Here is a 19,774-nt window from a genome sequence, read left to right as displayed (position 1 = left end):
GCTAAATGTCAAAAGCCAGATGTGTGGAAGCCAACAATCTATCCATGAGACAGATAACAGTCAGCATACCTTACAATGGCAGCCTTGTGCACTATGAAACATTCCAAACCAGCTCTCATCTGACTGAGAAACAGTAGGCCTCAAAGTTGCTTCACATCTGTTGGATTGCTTTGGTGGACCTGCACACCTAGATCAATATCATTGGGTGACAAAAAGTTTTCTGATTGTCCTACCATAATATTCAATAACCTTTCTATACAGTTTTACCATGTAAAAACTCATTTCCATAAACATGGGCCTATGGGAAAGACATGCAAATGGAGCAGAATCTACCTTGTTTTTCAGCTGAAAAACCATTTGCATGGAAAATTTGCGATCTACATAACTCATGAACAGCACCATCTATTGGATTCATAGTCTTGTCATAAGACTATGAAACCAATAGATGGCGCTGTACATGAGTGATGAACAGCGCCATCTATTGGTTACATAGTCTTATGACAAGATTATTAGTCTTGTCATGAGACTATGAAACCAATAGATGACGCTGTTCAACTGGTTGGGGCGCTAGTAAGTGGGGCACCCTGCTTAACAGAGTCCACACACCATGAAGCACTCAGCCTATAATATTCTGTGCTAACACTGTACAGGTGAAACTCAAAAAATTAGAATATCGTGCAAAAGTCCATTTATTTCAGTAATGCAAATCAAAAGGAATTGAATTAATGGAGCTTAGAATTTGAATTTTGTGAAAAGGTACAATATTCTAGGCTCAAAGTGTCACACTCTCGTCAGCTAATTAGTCAATACCCCCTGAGCAAAGGGTACCTCAAAATTGTGACTTTGGGGTTTCATAAACTGTAATCCATAATCATCCAAATTATAACAAATAATGGCTTGAAATATCTCGCTTTGTATATAATGAGTCTATCTCATATGTTAGTTTCACCTTTTAAGTTGCATTACTGAAATAAATTAATTTTGCACGATATTCTAATTTTTCGAGTTTCACCTGTATATCGGATTGCTGCTCTCATTCACACATCTTCTAGCACTTTATCTGCAGTAATATAAGCTTGCTAGTGTGTATCTGAGGACTATTGACCTGCTTGTAATGACTCATGAACAGCGCCATCTATTGGTTTCATAGTCTTATGACAAGACTATGAATCCAATAGATGGCGCTGTTAATGAGTAGTGTAGACCACGACTATTCTAATGGCAAATTTTCCATGCAAAAGGCTGAGTGCTACACAATGTATAAACTCTGTTGAGCAGGGTGCCCGAATTATTAGCACCCCAACAAGATGAACAGCGCTATCTATTGGTTTCATAGTCTTATGACAAGACTAATAGTCTTGTCATAATACTCATAGTCTAATAGTCTTGTCATAAGACTATGAAACCAATAGATGGCGCTGTTAATGACTCATGAAGCTCATCAAGAGAATGCCAAGAGTGTGAATGCCAAAGCAGTAATCAAAGCAAAAGGTGGCTACTTTGAAGAACCTAGAATATGACATATTTTCAGTTGTTTCACACTTGTTTGTTATGTATATAATTCCACATGTGTTAATTCATAGTTTTTAGATAGATTTAAGAGGGGCACTCTCTGCAGAGGGGATCACACATAAATCGTGGAATTAATTATCAATTTATCAATTTAATTTAATATCTTCACTGCAAGATAACAATCATGGGCAATCCCTAAAATGTTAAAATATTAACACACACAATAAAATCACATCAATCAATGCAAAATAAATTCCTAAAATCAATTTATCTGTGAAGGAAAAAGTAGTTAAATAGTCCACCATATATATATCTCCTTTTCAGGGATAGTAGGTCCTTAGTTGTAATTATAGTATTGTATCTTCAAAGAAGATGTTTAATTTCTTAATTCTATTAAAGTGCACTAGTGCCGTTCCTTGATTGAAATGTGCAATCTGAGCAGTCCAGTGTATCGTTATCCTGTTTATATTTAAATACTGTAGGTCAATTCGACCTCAATTTTCCCTGGGTCCATTGCTCTGATGCGCTGTGTATATCAGCCAGCCGGCTGTGAGGTGCGCTAGTTGAATCCAGAGGTAAACATAAGTTTTGCTTACCGGATTCTCAGGTATACCCCTCGCCCACCTCCTGATGCTCGGCATCTCTTACCGGCCTCCCGCTGCACGGCGTCCTCCGCTGTCCTGCTTCTCACACTTCACGCAGCGTCCTACGTGGTGACGAAGCTGGCGTCAGCACGGCGTATCACGTAGCGGAGCTCTCCCTGCTGGTCAGCTGGGTGTACTTGCCGGAGGTTTGAATCGGGCTTGATTTATTTCTTAGACAGGCCTGTCATATTATCAGTCGAATGTCCTTATGTAAACATCGGATATTTGCGCTCACTTCCTGGGACCATACGCGTTTCGGGGACAACCCCTTCCTCAGTGGATCTGCCGCTGCTTTCTACGATCTAAACCAAGTTCTAATTCATAGTTTTGATGCCTTCATAGTCATGAAAATAAAGAAAACTCTTTGAATGAGAAGGTGTGTCCAAACTTTTGGTCTGTACTGTATATCACATACAAATAACTGGAGATGGACTTAAAGGCTTACAATCTAGTATTAAAACATTCATACATACACTGCTCCTAAGAGCATACAATCTGCATGGGTTAGTTATTTTTCTGACCCCCATTTTATTTTTTAGACCAGGATTGGGTAGTGCAACGCATACACAATAGTAGACATGCACCCTCGCATACAATGCATACCTCGTCTAGGCCTCTCCCCGGACCACACAGATAGTCTTCCCCCCTACAAATGAGCAGCCTCAGCAGAGAGATCTCCTTCTATACCTTTGTGATGTCTTAGCTTGATGATATTGTGATTTGCTCCTTAATAGACATTTTATTTAGCATTCTGTTTTAAGAATGCTATTATTTTCCGTTATAACTATGCTAGAACAGAAAATAAAACACCCGAACACAACCCGAACTTCAGTGAAAAAGTCCGTATTCGGGTCCAGGTATCCGAACTGGCAAAGTTCGGAACGAACCCGAACTTTGCAGTTTGGGTTTACTCAACTCTAGCAATGATCTGATGTCAAAATTTTTCCCTCCTTGTGACAGTAGGCTGCACATCAAGGGTGTGGGTGCTGGCGGGGTGTCATGAAACTGTCCCAGGCTTTGGATAGTGTTGCCCTGCCTCTGTTAGAACTGTGGTCTGTTCCTCTTGTCTCCCCTCCTCGTTTGCCTAAGGAACAACAAACTCTCCCGCCAGCGTTGTCAGATGGAAATTTTTGGAGTGATTTTTCAACAAGGACCTTCTGGTATTGCACCGTTTTGCTCGTCCTCTCTACCAGAGGAATGAGAGATGAGAAGTTCTCTTTGTAGCGGGGTCAAGAAGGGTGAACAACCAGTAATCCGTGTTGTCTAAAATGCGTATAACGCGCGGGTCGCTGGAAAGGCGACGACCGTGTTGCAGCTGGTATTCCACTACTGTCCTCTGCTGCTAACAAAGCCTGGCCAACCTGTGGAACATCGAGTTCGACTTGTGGAAATGTGCACACACACGGCGCACCTTCACCAGTAGCTCAGAACCACAAAGTTTAATATGGGGGCTAGGCATGGGATGTGTGTGAGCTTGCCGAGCTCCAAAGCCTCCACCAAGTTACGACCATTATCAGACACAACCATGCCCAGTTCTAGGTTGAGTGGCGAGAACCACAGCTCAGTCTGGTCTGTTATCCCCTGCCATAGCTCTGCGGCGGTGTGCTGTTTGTCCCCTAAACATATCAGCTTCAGCACGGCCTGTTGACGCTTCCCCACTGCAGTGCTACTCTGCTTCCAGCTACCGACTGATGGCTGACTGGTGCTGCACACTAATAATTTGCAGGTGGAAGTGGAGGAGGAGGCGGAGGAGGCGAAGTGGGGGTTGGATCCACTAACGTAGGTCCTGGAAGAAACCCTGATCGACGTAGGGCCCACAATCCTAGGCGTCTGTAGCACCTGTGCCATCCCAGGGTACGACCTCCACAATGTTCACCCAGTATGCAGTCAGGGAAATATAGTGACCCTGGCTGAATGCACTTATCCATGTGTCTGTGGTTAAGTGGACCTTCCCTGTAACTGCGTTGGTCAGTGCACGTGTGATGTTACAGGACACATGTTGGTGTAAGGCGGGCATGGCACACCTTGAAAAATAGTGGCGGCTGGGGACTGTGTAACATGGGACGGCTGCCGACATGAGGTTGCGGAAGGCCTCAGTGTCCACAAGCCTAAATGGCAACATTTCCAGGACCAGAAATTTGGAAAGTTGCACATTTAGTGTTATGGCCTATGGTTGGCTGGCTGGGTATTTGCGCTTGGATTCAAATGGCTGGGGTAAGGACATTTGTACACTGCGCTGGGACACGGAAGTGGATGTGGTCGCTGATCGTGATTGCGAAGGTCCAGGTGCAGGGCGGGAGGCACTCAGGCCTGCACCTTCGACAGGGGATTGTCCAGCACGTAAGATAGGAGAAGAGGAGGCAGTGGTGTGACCCGCAGACATAGCCCTCAAAAAAGCGCCATACTGCGGAACACCTACCCCTTGGCAAGGGAGATTTACGCAAGGGGATGCTCCATTGAACAGTTGCAGGCCTGTTTAGTGTGGCCCGCCTTCTCCCTTTTGCCACCCCACTGCCTCTTCCAACCTGTTGCGGTGCAGCAGATCCCTCCCCCACTGTACTGCTGTCCTCGCTTGGCTTTCAACCTTTCCAGGTTGGGTCAGTGACTTCATCGTCCACCACCTCCTCTTCCACTTCCTTACTCTGCTCATGCTCCTGACTTGTTGACCAAACCACAAACTCAGTGATCCTCTTCATCAACCTCTTGAGTCCCATGTACAAAACATCATTCCCTCCCTTCAGCCTCATCCAACACACAGTCCCATGTAAGAAACATCACTCCCTCCCAAACCGCCTCCATCATACAGATCCATGTTTGGCTACATGCACACCAATGTTTTTAAAAAAATAGGCATTTAGAAGCAGACGCACTGTCATAATCATTTTAAAACACTTTGTGCATCCATTTTCTCCCCATTTGGTTGTTTAACCCCTTATGGACCGGGCTTATTTTCACCTTAAGGACCAAGCCATTTTTTGCAAATCTGACCAGTGTCACTTTATGTCTGAATAACTTTAAAACCCTTTTACTTATCCAGGCCATTCTGAGATTGTTTTTTCATCACATATTGTACTTCATGACACTGGTAAAATGGAGTCAAAAAAATTCATTTTTATTTATAAAAAAATTCTAAATTTACCAAATTTCAATTTCTCTACTTCTATAATACATAGTAATACCTCCAAAAATAGTTATTAATTTACATTCCCCATATGTCTACTTCACGTTTGGATCATTTTGTGAATGCCATTTTATTTTTTGGGTACGTTACAAGGCTTAGAAGTTTAGAAGCATATCTTGAAATTTTCAGAAAATTTCTAAAACCCACTTTTTCAGGACCAGTTCAGGTCTGAAGTCACTTTGTGAGGCTTACATATTCGAAACCACCCAAAAATGACCCCATTTTACAAACTACACCCCTCAAGGTATTCAAAACTGATTTTAAAAACTTTGTTAACTCTTTAGGTGTTCCACAAGAATTAATGGAAAATAGAGATAACATTTTAAAATTTCACTTTTTTGGCAGATTTTCCATTTTAATCCATTTTCTCCAGTTACAAAGCAAGGGTTAACAGCCAAAAATAAATAAATATTTATGGCCCTGATTCTGTAGTTTACAGAAACACCCCATATGTGGTTGTAAACTGCTGTACGGGCACACGGCAGGGCGCAGAAGGAAAGGAATGCCATATGGTTTTTGGAAGGCAAATTTTGCTGGACTGGCTTTTTGACACCATGTTCCATTTGAAGCCCCTCTGATGCACCCCTAGAGTAGAAACTCCAAAAAAGTGACCCCATTTTGGAAACTACAGGATAGGGTGGCAGTTTCGTTAGTACTATTTTAGTGTACATATGATGTTTGGTTGCTCTATATTACACTTTTTGTGAGGCAAGGTAACAAGAAATAGCTATTTCGGCACAGTTTTTATTTTTTGTTATTTACAACATTCATCTGACAGGTTAGATCATGTGATATTTTTATAGAGCAGGTTATTACGGACGCGGCGATACCTAATATGTAAACTTTTTTTTATTTATGTAAGTTTTACACAATTATTTCATTTTTGAAACAAAAGTGTCTCCATAGTCCGAGAGCCATAGTTTTTTCAGTTTTTGTGCGATTATCTTGGGTAGGGTATGATTTTTGCAAGATGAGATGATGGTTTGATTGGCACTATTTTGGGGTGCATATGACTTTTTGATCGCTTGCTATTACACTTTTTGTGATGTAAGTTGACAAAAAATTGCATTTATTACACCGTTTTTTTTACGGTATTCACCTGAGGGGTTAGGTCATGTGATATTTTTATAGAGCAGGTTATTACAAACGCGGTGATACCTAATATGTGTAGTGCATTTAATTTTTTTTATTTTTTATCAGTGATAAATGTGTGTTTTTTATTTTTACTTTTTTATTTTATTTTATTTTTTACTTTTTTTTTACCCAGACCCACTTGGTTCTTAACCACCTCCGGACCGCCTAACGCAGGATCGCGTTCCGGAGGTGGCAGCCCTGCGCAGAGTCACGCATATATGCGTCATCTCGCGATGGCCGAGATTTCCTGTGAACGCGCGCACACAGGCGCGCGCGCTCACAGGAACGGAAGGTAAGAGAGTTGATCTCCAGCCTGCCAGCGGCGATCGTTCGCTGGCAGGCTGGAGATGTGTTTTTTTTAACCCCTAACAGGTATATTAGACGCTGTTTTGATAACAGCGTCTAATATTGCTGCTACCTGGTCCTCTGGTGGTCCCCTTTGTTTGGATCGACCACCAGAGGACACAGGTAGCTCAGTAAAGTAGCACCAAGCACCACTACACTACACCACACCCCCCCCCCCCGTCACTTATTAAGCCCTTATTAACCCCTGATCACCCCATATAGACTCCCTGATCACCCCCCTGTCATTGATTACCCCCCTGTCATTGATTACCCCCCTGTCATTGATCAACCCCCTGTAAAGCTCCATTCAGACGTCCGCATGATTTTTACGGATCCACTAATAGATGGATCGGATCCGCAAAACGCATCCGGACGTCTGAATGAAGCCTTACACGGGCGTGATCAATGACTGTGGTGATCACCCCATATAGACTCCCTGATCACCCCCCTGTCATTGATTACCCCCCTGTAAAGCTCCATTCAGATGTCCGCATGATTTTTACGGATGCACTGATAGATGGATCGGATCCGCAAAACGCATCCGGACGTCTGAATGAAGCCTTACAGGGGCGTGATCAATGACTGTGGTTATCACCCCATATAGACTCCCTGATCACCCCCCTGTCATTGATTACCCCCCTGTAAAGCTCCATTCAGACGTCCGCATGATTTTTACGGATCCACTGATAGATGGATCGGATCCGCAAAACGCATCCAGACGTCTGAATGAAGCCTTACAGGGGCATGATCAATGACTGTGGTTATCACCCCATATAGACTCCCTGATCACCCCCCTGTCATTGATTACCCCCCTGTAAAGCTCCATTCAGATGTCCGCATGATTTTTACGGATGCACTGATAGATGGATCGGATCCGCAAAACGCATCCGGACGTCTGAATGAAGCCTTACAGGGGCATGATCAATGATTGTGGTTATCACCCCATATAGACTCCCTGATCACCCCCCTGTCATTGATTACCCCCCTGTAAAGCTCCATTCAGACGTCCGCATGATTTTTACGGATCCACTGATAGATGGATCGGATCCGCAAAACGCATCCGGACGTCTGAATGAAGCCTTACAGGAGCATGATCAATGACTGTGGTGATCACCCCATATAGACTCCCTGATCACCCCCCTGTCATTGATTACCCCCCTGTAAAGCTCCATTCAGATGTCCGCATGATTTTTACGGATGCACTGATAGATGGATCGGATCCGCAAAACGCAGCCGGACGTCTGAATGAAGCCTTACAGGGGCATGATCAATGACTGTGGTTATCACTCCATATAGACTCCCTGATCACCCCCCTGTCATTGATTACCCCCCTGTAAAGCTCCATTCAGATGTCCGCATGATTTTTACGGATGCACTGATAGATGGATCGGATCCGCAAAACGCATCCGGACGTCTGAATGAAGCCTTACAGGGGCATGATCAATGACTGTGGTTATCACCCCATATAGACTCCCTAATCACCCCCCTGTCATTGATTACCCCCCTGTAAAGCTCCATTCAGATGTCCGCATGATTTTTACGGATGCACTGATAGATGGATCGGATCCGCAAAACGCATCCGGACGTCTGAATGAAGCCTTACAGGGGCATGATCAATGACTGTGGTTATCACCCCATATAGACTCCCTGATCACCCCCCTGTCATTGATTACCCCCCTGTAAAGCTCCATTCAGATGTCCGCATGATTTTTACGGATGCACTGATAGATGGATCGGATCCGCAAAACGCATACGGACGTCTGAATGAAGCCTTACAGGGGCATGATCAATGACTGTGGTTATCACCCCATATAGACTCCCTGATCACCCCCCTGTCATTGATCACCCCCCCTGTCATTGATTACCCCCCTGTAAAGCTCCATTCAGATGTCCGCATGATTTTTACGGATGCACTGATAGATGGATCGGATCCGCAAAACACATCCGGACGTCTGAATGAAGCCTTACAGGGGCGTGATCAATGACTGTGGTTATCACCCCATATAGACTCCCTGATCACCCCCCTGTCATTGATCACCCCCCTGTCATTGATCACCCCCCTGTCATTGATCACCCCCCCTGTCATTGATCACCCTCTGTAAGGCTCCATTCAGACATTTTTTTGGTACAAAGTCTCATATTCCACTAACTTGTGTCAAAAAATAAAATCTCACATGAACTCCCCATACCCCTCACGGAATCCAAATGCGTAAAATTTTTTAGACATTTATATTCCAGACTTCTTCTCACGCTTTAGGGCCCCTAGAATGCCAGGGCAGTATAAATACCCCACATGTGACCCCATTTCGGAAAGAAGACACCCCCAGGTATTCCGTGAGGGGCATATTGAGTCCATGAAAGATTGAAATTTTTGTCCCAAGTTAGCGGAACGGGAGACTTTGTGAGAAAAAAATTTAAAATATCAATTTCCGCTAACTTGTGCCAAAAAAAAAAAATTTCTATGAACTCGCCATGCCCCTCATTGAATACCTTGGGGTGTCTTCTTTCCAAAATGGGGTCACATGTGGGGTATTTATACTGCCCTGGCATTCTAGGGGCCCCAAAGCGTGAGAAGAAGTCTGGTATCCAAATGTCTAAAAATGCCCTCCTAAAAGGAATTTGGGCACCTTTGCGCATCTAGGCTGCAAAAAAGTGTCACACATCTGGTATCGCCGTACTCAGGAGAAGTTGGGGAATGTGTTTTGGGGTGTCATTTTACATATACCCATGCTGGGTGAGATAAATATCTTGGTCAAATGCCAACTTTGTATAACAAAAATGGGAAAAGTTGTCTTTTGCCAAGATATTTCTCTCACCCAGCAAGGGTATATGTAAAATGACACCCCAAAACACATTCCCCAACTTCTTCTGAACACGGCGATGCCACATGTGTGACACTTTTTTGCAGCCTAGGTGGGCAAAGGGGCCCATATTCCAAAGAGCACCTTTAGGATTTCACAGGTCATTTACCTACTTACCACACATTAGGGCCCCTGGAAAATGCCAGGGCAGTATAACTACCCCACAAGTGACCCCATTTTGGAAAGAAGACACCCCAAGGTATTCCGTGAGGGGCATGGCGAGTTCCTAGAATTTTTTATTTTTTGTCACAAGTTAGTGGAAAATGCTGATTTTTTTTTTTTTTTTCATACAAAGTCTCATATTCCACTAACTTGTGACAAAAAATAAAAACTTCCATGAACTCACTATGCCCATCAGCGAATACCTTGGGGTCTCTTCTTTCCAAAATGGGGTCACTTGTGGGGTAGTTATACTGCCCTGGCATTCTAGGGGCCCAAATGTGTGGTAAGGAGTTTGAAATCAAATTCTGTAAAAAATGACCTGTGAAATCCGAAAGGTGCTCTTTGGAATATGGGCCCCTTTGCCCACCTAGGCTGCAAAAAAGTGTCACACATCTGGTATCTCCGTACTCAGGAGAAGTTGGGGAATGTGTTTTGGGGTGTCATTTTACATATACCCATGCTGGGTGAGAGAAATGTCTTGGCAAAAGACAACTTTTCCCATTTTTTTATACAAAGTTGGCATTTGACCAAGATATTTATCTCACCCAGCATGGGTATATGTAAAAAGACACCCCAAAACACATTCCTAAACTTCTCCTGAATACAGAGATACCAGATGTGTGACACTTTTTTGCAGCCTAGGTGGGCAAAGGGGCCCATATTCCAAAGAGCACCTTTCGGATTTCACAGGTCATTTTTTACAGAATTTTATTTCAAACTCCTTACCACACATTTGGGCCCCTAGAATGCCAGGGCAGTATAACTACCCCACAAGTGACCCCATTTTGGAAAGAAGAGACCCGAAGGTATTCGCTGATGGGCATAGTGAGTTCATGGAAGTTTTTATTTTTTGTCACAAGTTAGTGGAATATGAGACTTTGTATGAAAAAAAAAAAATAAATCATCATTTTCCACTAACTTGTGACAAAAAATAAAAAATTCTAGGAACTTGCCATGCCCCTCACGGAATACCTTGGGGTGTCTTCTTTCCAAAATGGGGTCACTTGTGGGGTAGTTATACTGCCCTGGCATTCTAGGGGCCCAAATGTGTGGTAAGGAGTTTGAAATCAAATTCTGTAAAAAAATGACCTGTGAAATCCGAAAGGTGCTCTTTGGAATATGGGCCCCTTTGCCCACCTAGGCTGCAAAAAAGTGTCACACATCTGGTATCTCCGTACTCAGGAGAAGTTGGGGAATGTGTTTTGGGGTGTCATTTTACATATACCCATGCTGGGTTAAAGAAATATCTTGGCAAAAGACAACTTTTCCCATTTTTTTATACAAAGTTGGCATTTGACCAAGATATTTATCTCACCCAGCATGGGTATATGTAAAAAGACACCCCAAAACACATTCCTCAACTTCTCCTGAATGCAGAGATACCAGATGTGTGACACTTTTTTGCAGCCTAGGTGGGCAAAGGGGCCCATATTCCAAAGAGCACCTTTCGGATTTCACTCGTCATTTTTTACAGAATTTGATTTCAAACTCCTTACCACACATTTGGGCCCCTAGAATGCCAGGGCAGTATAACTACCCCACAAGTGACCCCATTTTGGAAAGAAGAGACCCCAAGGTATTTCGTGATGGGCATAGTGAGTTCATAGAAGTTTTTATTTTTTGTCACAAGTTAGTGGAATATGAGACTTTGTAAGAAAAAAAAAAAAAATCATCATTTTCCGCTAACTTGTGACAAAAAATAAAAAGTTCTATGAACTCACTATGCCCATCAGCGAATACCTTAGGGTGTGTACTTTCCGAAATGGGGTCATTTGTGGGGTGTTTGTACTTTCAGGCCATTGTAGAACCTCAGGAAACATGACAGGTGCTCAGAAAGTCAGAGCTGCTTCAAAAAGCGGAAATTCACATTTTTGTACCATAGTTTGTAAACGCTATAACTTTTACCCAAAGCATTTTTTTTACCCAAACATTTTTTTTTTATCAAAGACATGTAGAACAATAAATTTAGAGCAAAATTTATATATGGATGTAGTTTTTTTTGCAAAATTTTACAACTGAAAGTGAAAAATGTCATTTTTTTGCAAAAAAATCGTTAAATTTCGATTAATAACAAAAAAAGTAAAAATGTCAGCAGCAATGAAATACCACCAAATGAAATCTCTATTAGTGAGAAGAAAAGGAGGTAAAATTCATTTGGGTGGTAAGTTGCATGACCGAGCAATAAATGGTGAAAGTAGTGTAGGTCAGAAGTGTAAAAAGTGGCCTGGTCTTTCAGGGTGTTTAAGCACTGGGGGCTGAAGTGGTTAAAGATCCAGTGGGTCTGATGTCTGTATAGAGGGCCCCCTCCCTCTGTGATCCCGTCAAGAATCGGGGGCTGAAATGGCACAGCAGCCCCTGATGGGAGAGGGAGCACCCTCCCTGTTAACCCCTTCAATACAGCGGTCCCTACGGACCGCGGCATGGACGGGGTTAAACGGTTGACATCTGTGAGCACAGATGTCAGCCATTTCAAGCAGAGTGTCAGCAATGTGCTGACACTCTGCTAACCTCTCGGCCATCCTGAGAGAGGGGGCGGGCGGATGATCGCGCGACCGCCCGCCCTCCCAGCACTGCCTGCACCGCCCGCACCTACCCCTGCACAGTTCACCGGCAGATAACAATGAGGGCTGCGGAGGGGGGTTAAAAATGAAAATTTAGGTTGTGACAGATCCATCTGTATAGGCCTATATTGCTGGTTCGTCTGTTTGCCTTCATTTCGCTGGATTACCTGCCCGTATGCCCCTGTTCGTGTGTTTCCCCAAATATCGATTGGAACTACTGAACGGACGGCCACCCAGGAGAAGAGTGTGCTGCTAGTTAACCCAAATGGCCTCATTGTTCACAAAGGACTTAAACTAACTTGAACTCCTGGTCTAATGCGTGCCATTTTGGGATGTTAAATGTCTGTGTATTGAAAAGGGTTGTGACATTGTATGTTTAAATGGTGATGTCTGTTCTGTTGTCCCCACATGTGTATTGTGGTTACCCTCTGTCTTGAGAGATAATGGGATTACTCCTCGGGTCTCCAGGGCAGAGAGGAGGAGACCATGATGCATTGTGGGGGATGTATTGTCTCTGTAGTGCTGCATGTCTGTCCTGTGTCAGTCTCCATTCTGGTCCCCTAGGGGCGTGTCCACCAGATGGAGACCTGCATAAATACGGGTGGGTAGCCCTTAATAAAATTGATTCCTGTTTGACTTTCAAGACGGAGCTTGGTCTCGTTTGTGGAGGGATTTATTATTGGGACAGCGCTTTCGTATATTGCTAGCTGTGGAAGGAGTTCGACTGAATTGCTGATCGGGAGTTGCCACTTCGTATGCTCCATTCGGGAGTTTGACGATCGGCTGGATTAAAAACTGCATTTCTGGAGAAAGGGGCTTATTCACTAAACGGCGGCTTCATCTACCTGGCGGTGAGTGTCGTAACAATTGGTGGCAAGCAACGGGATGAATCCCACCGCCCAGAAGGCCAGCTACAAATCCCAGGGTGGAAATGCAGTATGAGGAATTAAGGCGTGCTACCCTTAAAGATATATTGGAACGCAGAGGACGATCAGCGAGTAATCTCAAGAAGAGAGAGATTATTTCTATATTATTGGAGATGGATGCAGCACAGGGAACGGAGAGAGCTAATGTGCCTGGCATACTGGATTTAACACCCGAGGAGGTACAATTTAACTGGGCAGTCCAGATAAGGCTGGCACACCTTGGCCCCAACCCTGCAGCAGATATTGTGATCCAGGTGCAAGCAGCAGTAGCAGCACAACAGGCGCTCCATGGAAGAGGAGCTGCAGCAGCAGAGGTACCCCATAATAATAATGGAAGGAGAAAGGTACCTTTAGCTGCATTTAGACATTTTGTGGAAACGGAGGGAGAGATTGACGGGTTCCTGGCCGATTTTGAAAGGCAGTGTGCCTTACACCAGGTACCCACAGAGGAATGGGTCACTATCCTCTCTGGGAAATTATCCGGCCGGGCCAGTGAGGCTTTTCGGGCCATCCCAGAGGAGGAACTTACAAGTTACCGGGCAGTAAAAGATGCCCTTTTGGCCAGATACGCTGTCACCCCTGAGGCGTACCGGCGGCAATTCCGGGACACTAACAAGCAGGCTGGCGATTCTTATGTGGAGTGGGCATGCAGGGTACACCGCACCGCAGCCCACTGGATGGCAGGGTGTCAAGCGGTAACTGGGGAAGAGGTGCTGCAAGTATTTTTGTTGGAGCACTGCTTTGATCGGTTACCTGCAGGAGTCAGAGAGTGGGTTAGGGACCGCAAACCCGCTACCTTACCTGAAGCTGCTCGTCTGGCCGATGAATACACAGATGCACGAAGGCTAGACCAGACAGCAGCCAAGGTCCCTACCCGAGTGGAGTACAAACCGGCAGCACCTCCAACCACTACTGTGTATCACCCCCCAGCGCAACGCACCCCCACAATACCACCAGCGAACAATTATGTTCAGCCAGCTCGGTTCAACGCCCGAGATTACTCTCAGCCTATCCGGTGCTATGGGTGCAAACAGTTGTTGCACAAGAGACCGGAGTGCCCATTGAACAATAACAACCAAGCGCAGTCGTGGAGAAAACCAGCCGGCGGACATCAGCAGCCACCCCAGTCTTCCGCTCACTGTCTTGAGCAGGAGGTATTTTGGGGTATACTACATGAGGCGGATCCAGTACAAGCAGCCCAGCAGGATAACCGGCAGCAACACAGGCAGACCGTTAGACTAAATGGCAAAGTGGTCACTGGTCTGTGAGACACCGGAGCCACTATGACCCTGCTCCAAAAGAACCTTGTTTCGGAACACCAACACACTGGAAATACTGTGGCAGTGAGGGTAGCAGGAGGCGCCGTGTTCCGTCTACCTGTTGCCCGGGTTCATTTGGATTGGGAAGTGTGCTCTGGACATGTGAATGTGGGGGTTATGAAAGACTTGCCTGCTGATGTCTTGCTCGGGAATGACCTGGCCCCTTTGGTTTCTGCTTATGCTCCAATGGGACCTGCTGATGTCAACCCAGTGACTACCCGGGCCCAGACCCGTGCTGCTGGAACCAGCCCACCTGCTGCTGAGACCCAGGTAAGACCCGATTCCCCGACTGATACCCTAGGACAGACCTTTGCTAGCTGGGATTCCCCAGAGGAGTTTGGGAGGGAAACTCAGGCAGATCCGACTCTCCAGAAGTATAGAGACAGAGCAGATACTGGAGAGGTAGGAGTAGATGGGGAGCGTTATGAATGGGTGGGGGACAGGTTATATAGGATCCCTAAACCGTCCCAGAAAAGTGTTGCCCATCCGCCGAATCTACAGCTGGTGGTGCCCGCAAAATACCGGCAGGAGATTCTGCGGATAGGGCATGATGTTCCATTAGCCGGACATCTAGGATCCCGCTGCACAGCCTATAGGATCATGCAGAACTTCTTTTGGCCAAATTTTAATCAGGCTGTGCGGATATATTGTAGTACGTGTGACACTTGTCAACGGGTAGGAAAGCGGGGGGACCACCCAAGAGCTAGGCTTATGTCTATGCCTATCATTGGGGAGCCCTTTGCCCGCATAGCCGTTGACATTGTGGGTCCACTGGCCAGGGCTAGTCCATCCGGTAAGAAGTATATTCTCACCGTGGTGGACTATGCCACTCGCTATCCAGAGGCAGTAGCGCTGTCTAATATAGAAGCAGAGACAGTTGCTGATGCCCTGGTTAGAATTTTTACTAGGGTCTGGTTCCCTAAGGAGATTCTCTCTGACCAGGGAACCCAATTTACCGCTGTGCTCACCCAGCAACTGTGGAGGGTGTGCGGCATTAAACCGATACTTAGTTCCCCGTACCATCCACAGACTAACGGCCTCTGCGAGCGATTTAACGGCACCCTCAAACAGATGTTGAGGACCTTTTCTGACACTTGCAGAGACTGGGAGCGATTCCTGCCTCATCTGTTGTTTTCTTACAGAGAGGTGCCCCAGGAATCTACTGGGTTCTCCCCCTTTGAGTTGCTCTATGGGAGGAGGGTCCGCGGACCCCTAGATCTCATTAGAGGCCACTGGGAGGGGGAAACAGAGCAGGAAGGGACCCCCATAGTACCGTATGTCCTGGAACTCCGAGACGCATGGAGAAACTGTCCCTGATGGTAAGAGAGAATCTCCAGGTGGCCCAGGGGAGACAGAAGAGATGGTACGATCGGGGTGCCCGGCAGCGAGTCTTCCAGGTTGGGCAGAAAGTGCTAGTGCTCAAACCTGTGAAGGCGAACAAGATGCAAGCATCTTGGCAGGGCCCGTATAAGGTGGTAGCTCAGGTGTGTGATACTACCTACCTCATAGCCAGCTGTTCAGATGAGAGGATCCAGCGATCCTTTCATGTGAACATGCCAAAGGAGTATCAGGAGAGACCGGAGGATGTCGCTGCAGTATGTGCCCCTGCTGCAGACGATACAGAGAGTTTACCCTTACCCGATTTGTTAGAGAGGGACTCCCAGACTGACCTTACTAGTCTTGTACAGCTAGGGGATAGATTAAGCCCCACAGAGAAGGGACAGGCAAGACAGCTTCTGTGGGAGAAGCAGGCGACGTTCTCCCAAGAGCCTGGCTACACTACCCTAACTGTACATAAGGTAGAGACCCCTGGACAGAACCCCCTGCGACAGCCCCCTTACCGTATCCCTGAAGCAGTCCGAGAAGGAATGCGGAAGGAGATACAGGAGATGACCCAGCTTGGGGTCATCGAACACTCCGATAGTCCTTGGGCTTCGTCTGTAGTCCTGGTGCCTAAGAAAGATGGGACCACGCGGTTCTGTGTAGACTACAGGCGGCTCAACGAGCGGACCACCACTGACGCCTACCCGATGCCCCGGGTAGACGAATTATTAGATCGTATTGCCAGGGGACGCTATCTGACCACCATAGACCTGTGTAAAGGCTATTGGCAGATTCCCCTGGCCGAGGATGCTATCCCCAAGTCGGCCTTCGTCACCCCATTTGGCTTGTACCAATTTAAGGTCATGCCATTTGGGATGAAGAATGCCCCGGCTACCTTTCAGCGTATGGTGGATAGATTTCTCGATGGATTCCAGGAATTTGCGCGTGCATACCTGGATGACATTGCGATCTACAGTGGGTCCTAGGAGGAACACCTAGTACATGTAGGGGTAGTTTTGGACAAAATTCAGGCTGCTGGCCTGACATTGAAGCCAGAGAAGTGCCATCTAGGCATGGCTGAAGTGCAATACCTGGGTCACAGAGAGGGGTGTGGGAGCCAGAGACCGGAGCCGGCTAAGATAGAGGCAGTAGCTAACTGGCCCACACCTATCACTAAGACCCAGGTGTTAGCCTTCCTAGGGACAGCAGGGTATTACAGACGCTTTGTCCCAGACTACAGCACTATTGCTAAGCCCCTGACTGACCTGACTAAGAAAAATCTCCCTAAGCAGGTCCTGTGGTCTCCGGCTTGTGAAGCTGCGTTTCAAGCACTCAAACAGGCTCTTGTAAATGCCCCTGTCCTGGCTGCCCCAGTCCCTAGCAAACGTTTTCTCGTCCATACAGATGCTTCCATGTATGGACTGGGGGCTGTGCTGAGCCAGGTCGGGGAAGATGGAGGAGAGCACCCTGTCGCATATCTCAGTAGAAAGCTGTTACCCCGAGAAGTGCGGCAGTGGAGAAGGAATGCTTGGCCCTGGTCTGGGCATTGAAAAAGTTAAGCCCTTATTTGTATGGACAGGAATTTTCCCTTGTGACGGACCACAATCCCCTTGTCTGGCTTAACCGGGTCTCAGGAGACAATGGTAGATTGCTGCGGTGGAGTTTAGCTTTACAACCGTATAACTTCACCATCAGCTACCGACCCGGTAAGCAGAATGGGAATGCAGATGGATTGTCCCGGCAAACCGACGTTCTTGCTACCTCCTAGTCCAGTCATCCCCAAGTTGACCCGCTAAAGGGTCAAGCCGGGTCTGCCGGAGTGTCCCACAAGGGGGGAGCCGTGTGACAGATCCATCTGTATAGGCCTATATTGCTGGTTCGTCTGTTTGCCTTCATTTCGCTGGATTTCCTGCCCGTATGCCCCTGTTCGTGTGTTTCCCCAAATACCGATTGGAACTACTGAACGGACGGCCACCCAGGAGAAGAGTGTGCTGCTAGTTAACCCAAATGGCCTCATTGTTCACAAAGGACTTAAACTAACTTGAACTCCTGGTCTAATGCGTGCCATTTTGGGATGTTAAATGTCTGTGTATTGAAAAGGGTTGTGACATTGTATGTTTAAATGGTGATGTCTGTTCTGTTGTCCCCACATGTGTATTGTGGTTACCCTCTGTCTTGAGAGATAATGGGATTACTCCTCGGGTCTCCAGGGCAGAGAGGAGGAGACCATGATGCATTGTGGGGGATGTATTGTCTCTGTAGTGCTGCATGTCTGTCCTGTGTCAGTCTCCATTCTGGTCCCCTAGGGGCGTGTCCACCAGATGGAGACCTGCATAAATACGGGTGGGTAGCCCTCAATAAAATTGATTCCTGTTTGACTTTCAAGACGGAGCTTGGTCTCGTTTGTGGAGGGATTTATTATTGGGACAGCGCTTTCGTATATTGCTAGCTGTGGAAGGAGTTCGACTGAATTGCTGATCGGGAGTTGCCACTTCGTATGCTCCATTCGGGAGTTTGACGATCGGCTGGATTAAAAACTGCATTTCTGGAGAAAGGGGCTTATTCACTAAACGGCGGCTTCATCTACCTGGCGGTGAGTGTCGTAACATAGGTCATTTTAAAGTTTCTGATCCCCGCGGTCACGGACTGCGGGGATCAGAAACGTCCGAAAGCGCTGCAAACCTGAATTGACCTGCGGTTTGCAGCGATCGCCGATATGGGGGGGTAACAAGACCCCCCTCGGCATTGTCCCAGGGTGCCTTCTGATTGATTTCAGCAGGCACCCAGTTCCGATCACCGCCTGGCGCACGGCGGTGATCGGAAATACACATGACGTACCGGTACGTCATGTGTCCCCAAGAGGTTAAAAATGAATGAATTTCATTGGCTTATCCCAAACCCCCATAATGGCCCCAATTGAAAATATTGCCAAAATATTGGCCCCAAGCATTAATAATGTCCCTAATAGTGGCCGCCAGCATTAACCCCTTCCCGACATATGACGTAATAGTACATCATGGTGGCAGGTGCGTTCCCGCATTTTGATGTACTATTACATCATGGTGATCGGACGGGCACCGAAGAGGTGCGTGCACGATCACTGCAGGGGCCCAGCAGTCCCCGAGATCCAGGCCCCTGCTGTATCCGCAAGCATCGCTGTACAAGATGCAGATGTTCCCTGCTGCTGAGGTTGTCTACTGCATGGCAAAATCATTCACGGCTTTCCACTGCTAATACAGATGCTCGAGCATATGCAATGTTGAATTCGAGCGAGTTGGTACGTTGCAGATTTTAAGCAATGTAGCGGCTTGCCATTCTGTCGCTGCAGGTCCAGGAGATAGTTTCTCACCACATAAGAGTGGCTGAAGTGCCTAGACAGTCTCTTGGATTTTGCTAGTATCATCTGCAAGCCAGTTTATTTATTTTGAAAGTGCTGCAACATTAGGTTGATAATGTGTGCCATGCAGGGAATATGTGTTATTTCGCCCAGGTTCAGGGTTGCCACGATGTTCTGCCCATTGCCGCTGACCACCTTGCCCAGTTGAAGTCGGCGGGGTGACAGACAGCAGGATGCTTGCTGCTTGATGCACTTGAGCAACTGCTCGCTGGTGTGGCTACTCTCTGGCAGGCCAACACGTGGTAGGAAGAAGGGGTAGTGCGAGCGACCCTGTGCCCAGCTGCTGTTGTGTCCATGGAAGAGGAGGAGGCGACGGATAAGTGCCTGGTTTCAGAGCCCGGCTGACACAATCATGTGGGGGTCAAAAGGAGTTGACCCATTGACCCAGTGGGCTGTGAAAGACCATGGT

This window comes from Bufo bufo, chromosome 2 (assembly GCF_905171765.1).
Source record: "Bufo bufo chromosome 2, aBufBuf1.1, whole genome shotgun sequence".
Classification (NCBI taxonomy): Eukaryota; Metazoa; Chordata; class Amphibia; order Anura; family Bufonidae; genus Bufo; species Bufo bufo.
The sequence above is the reverse complement of the archived record's forward strand: the minus strand, read 5'-3'. Positions refer to the sequence as shown.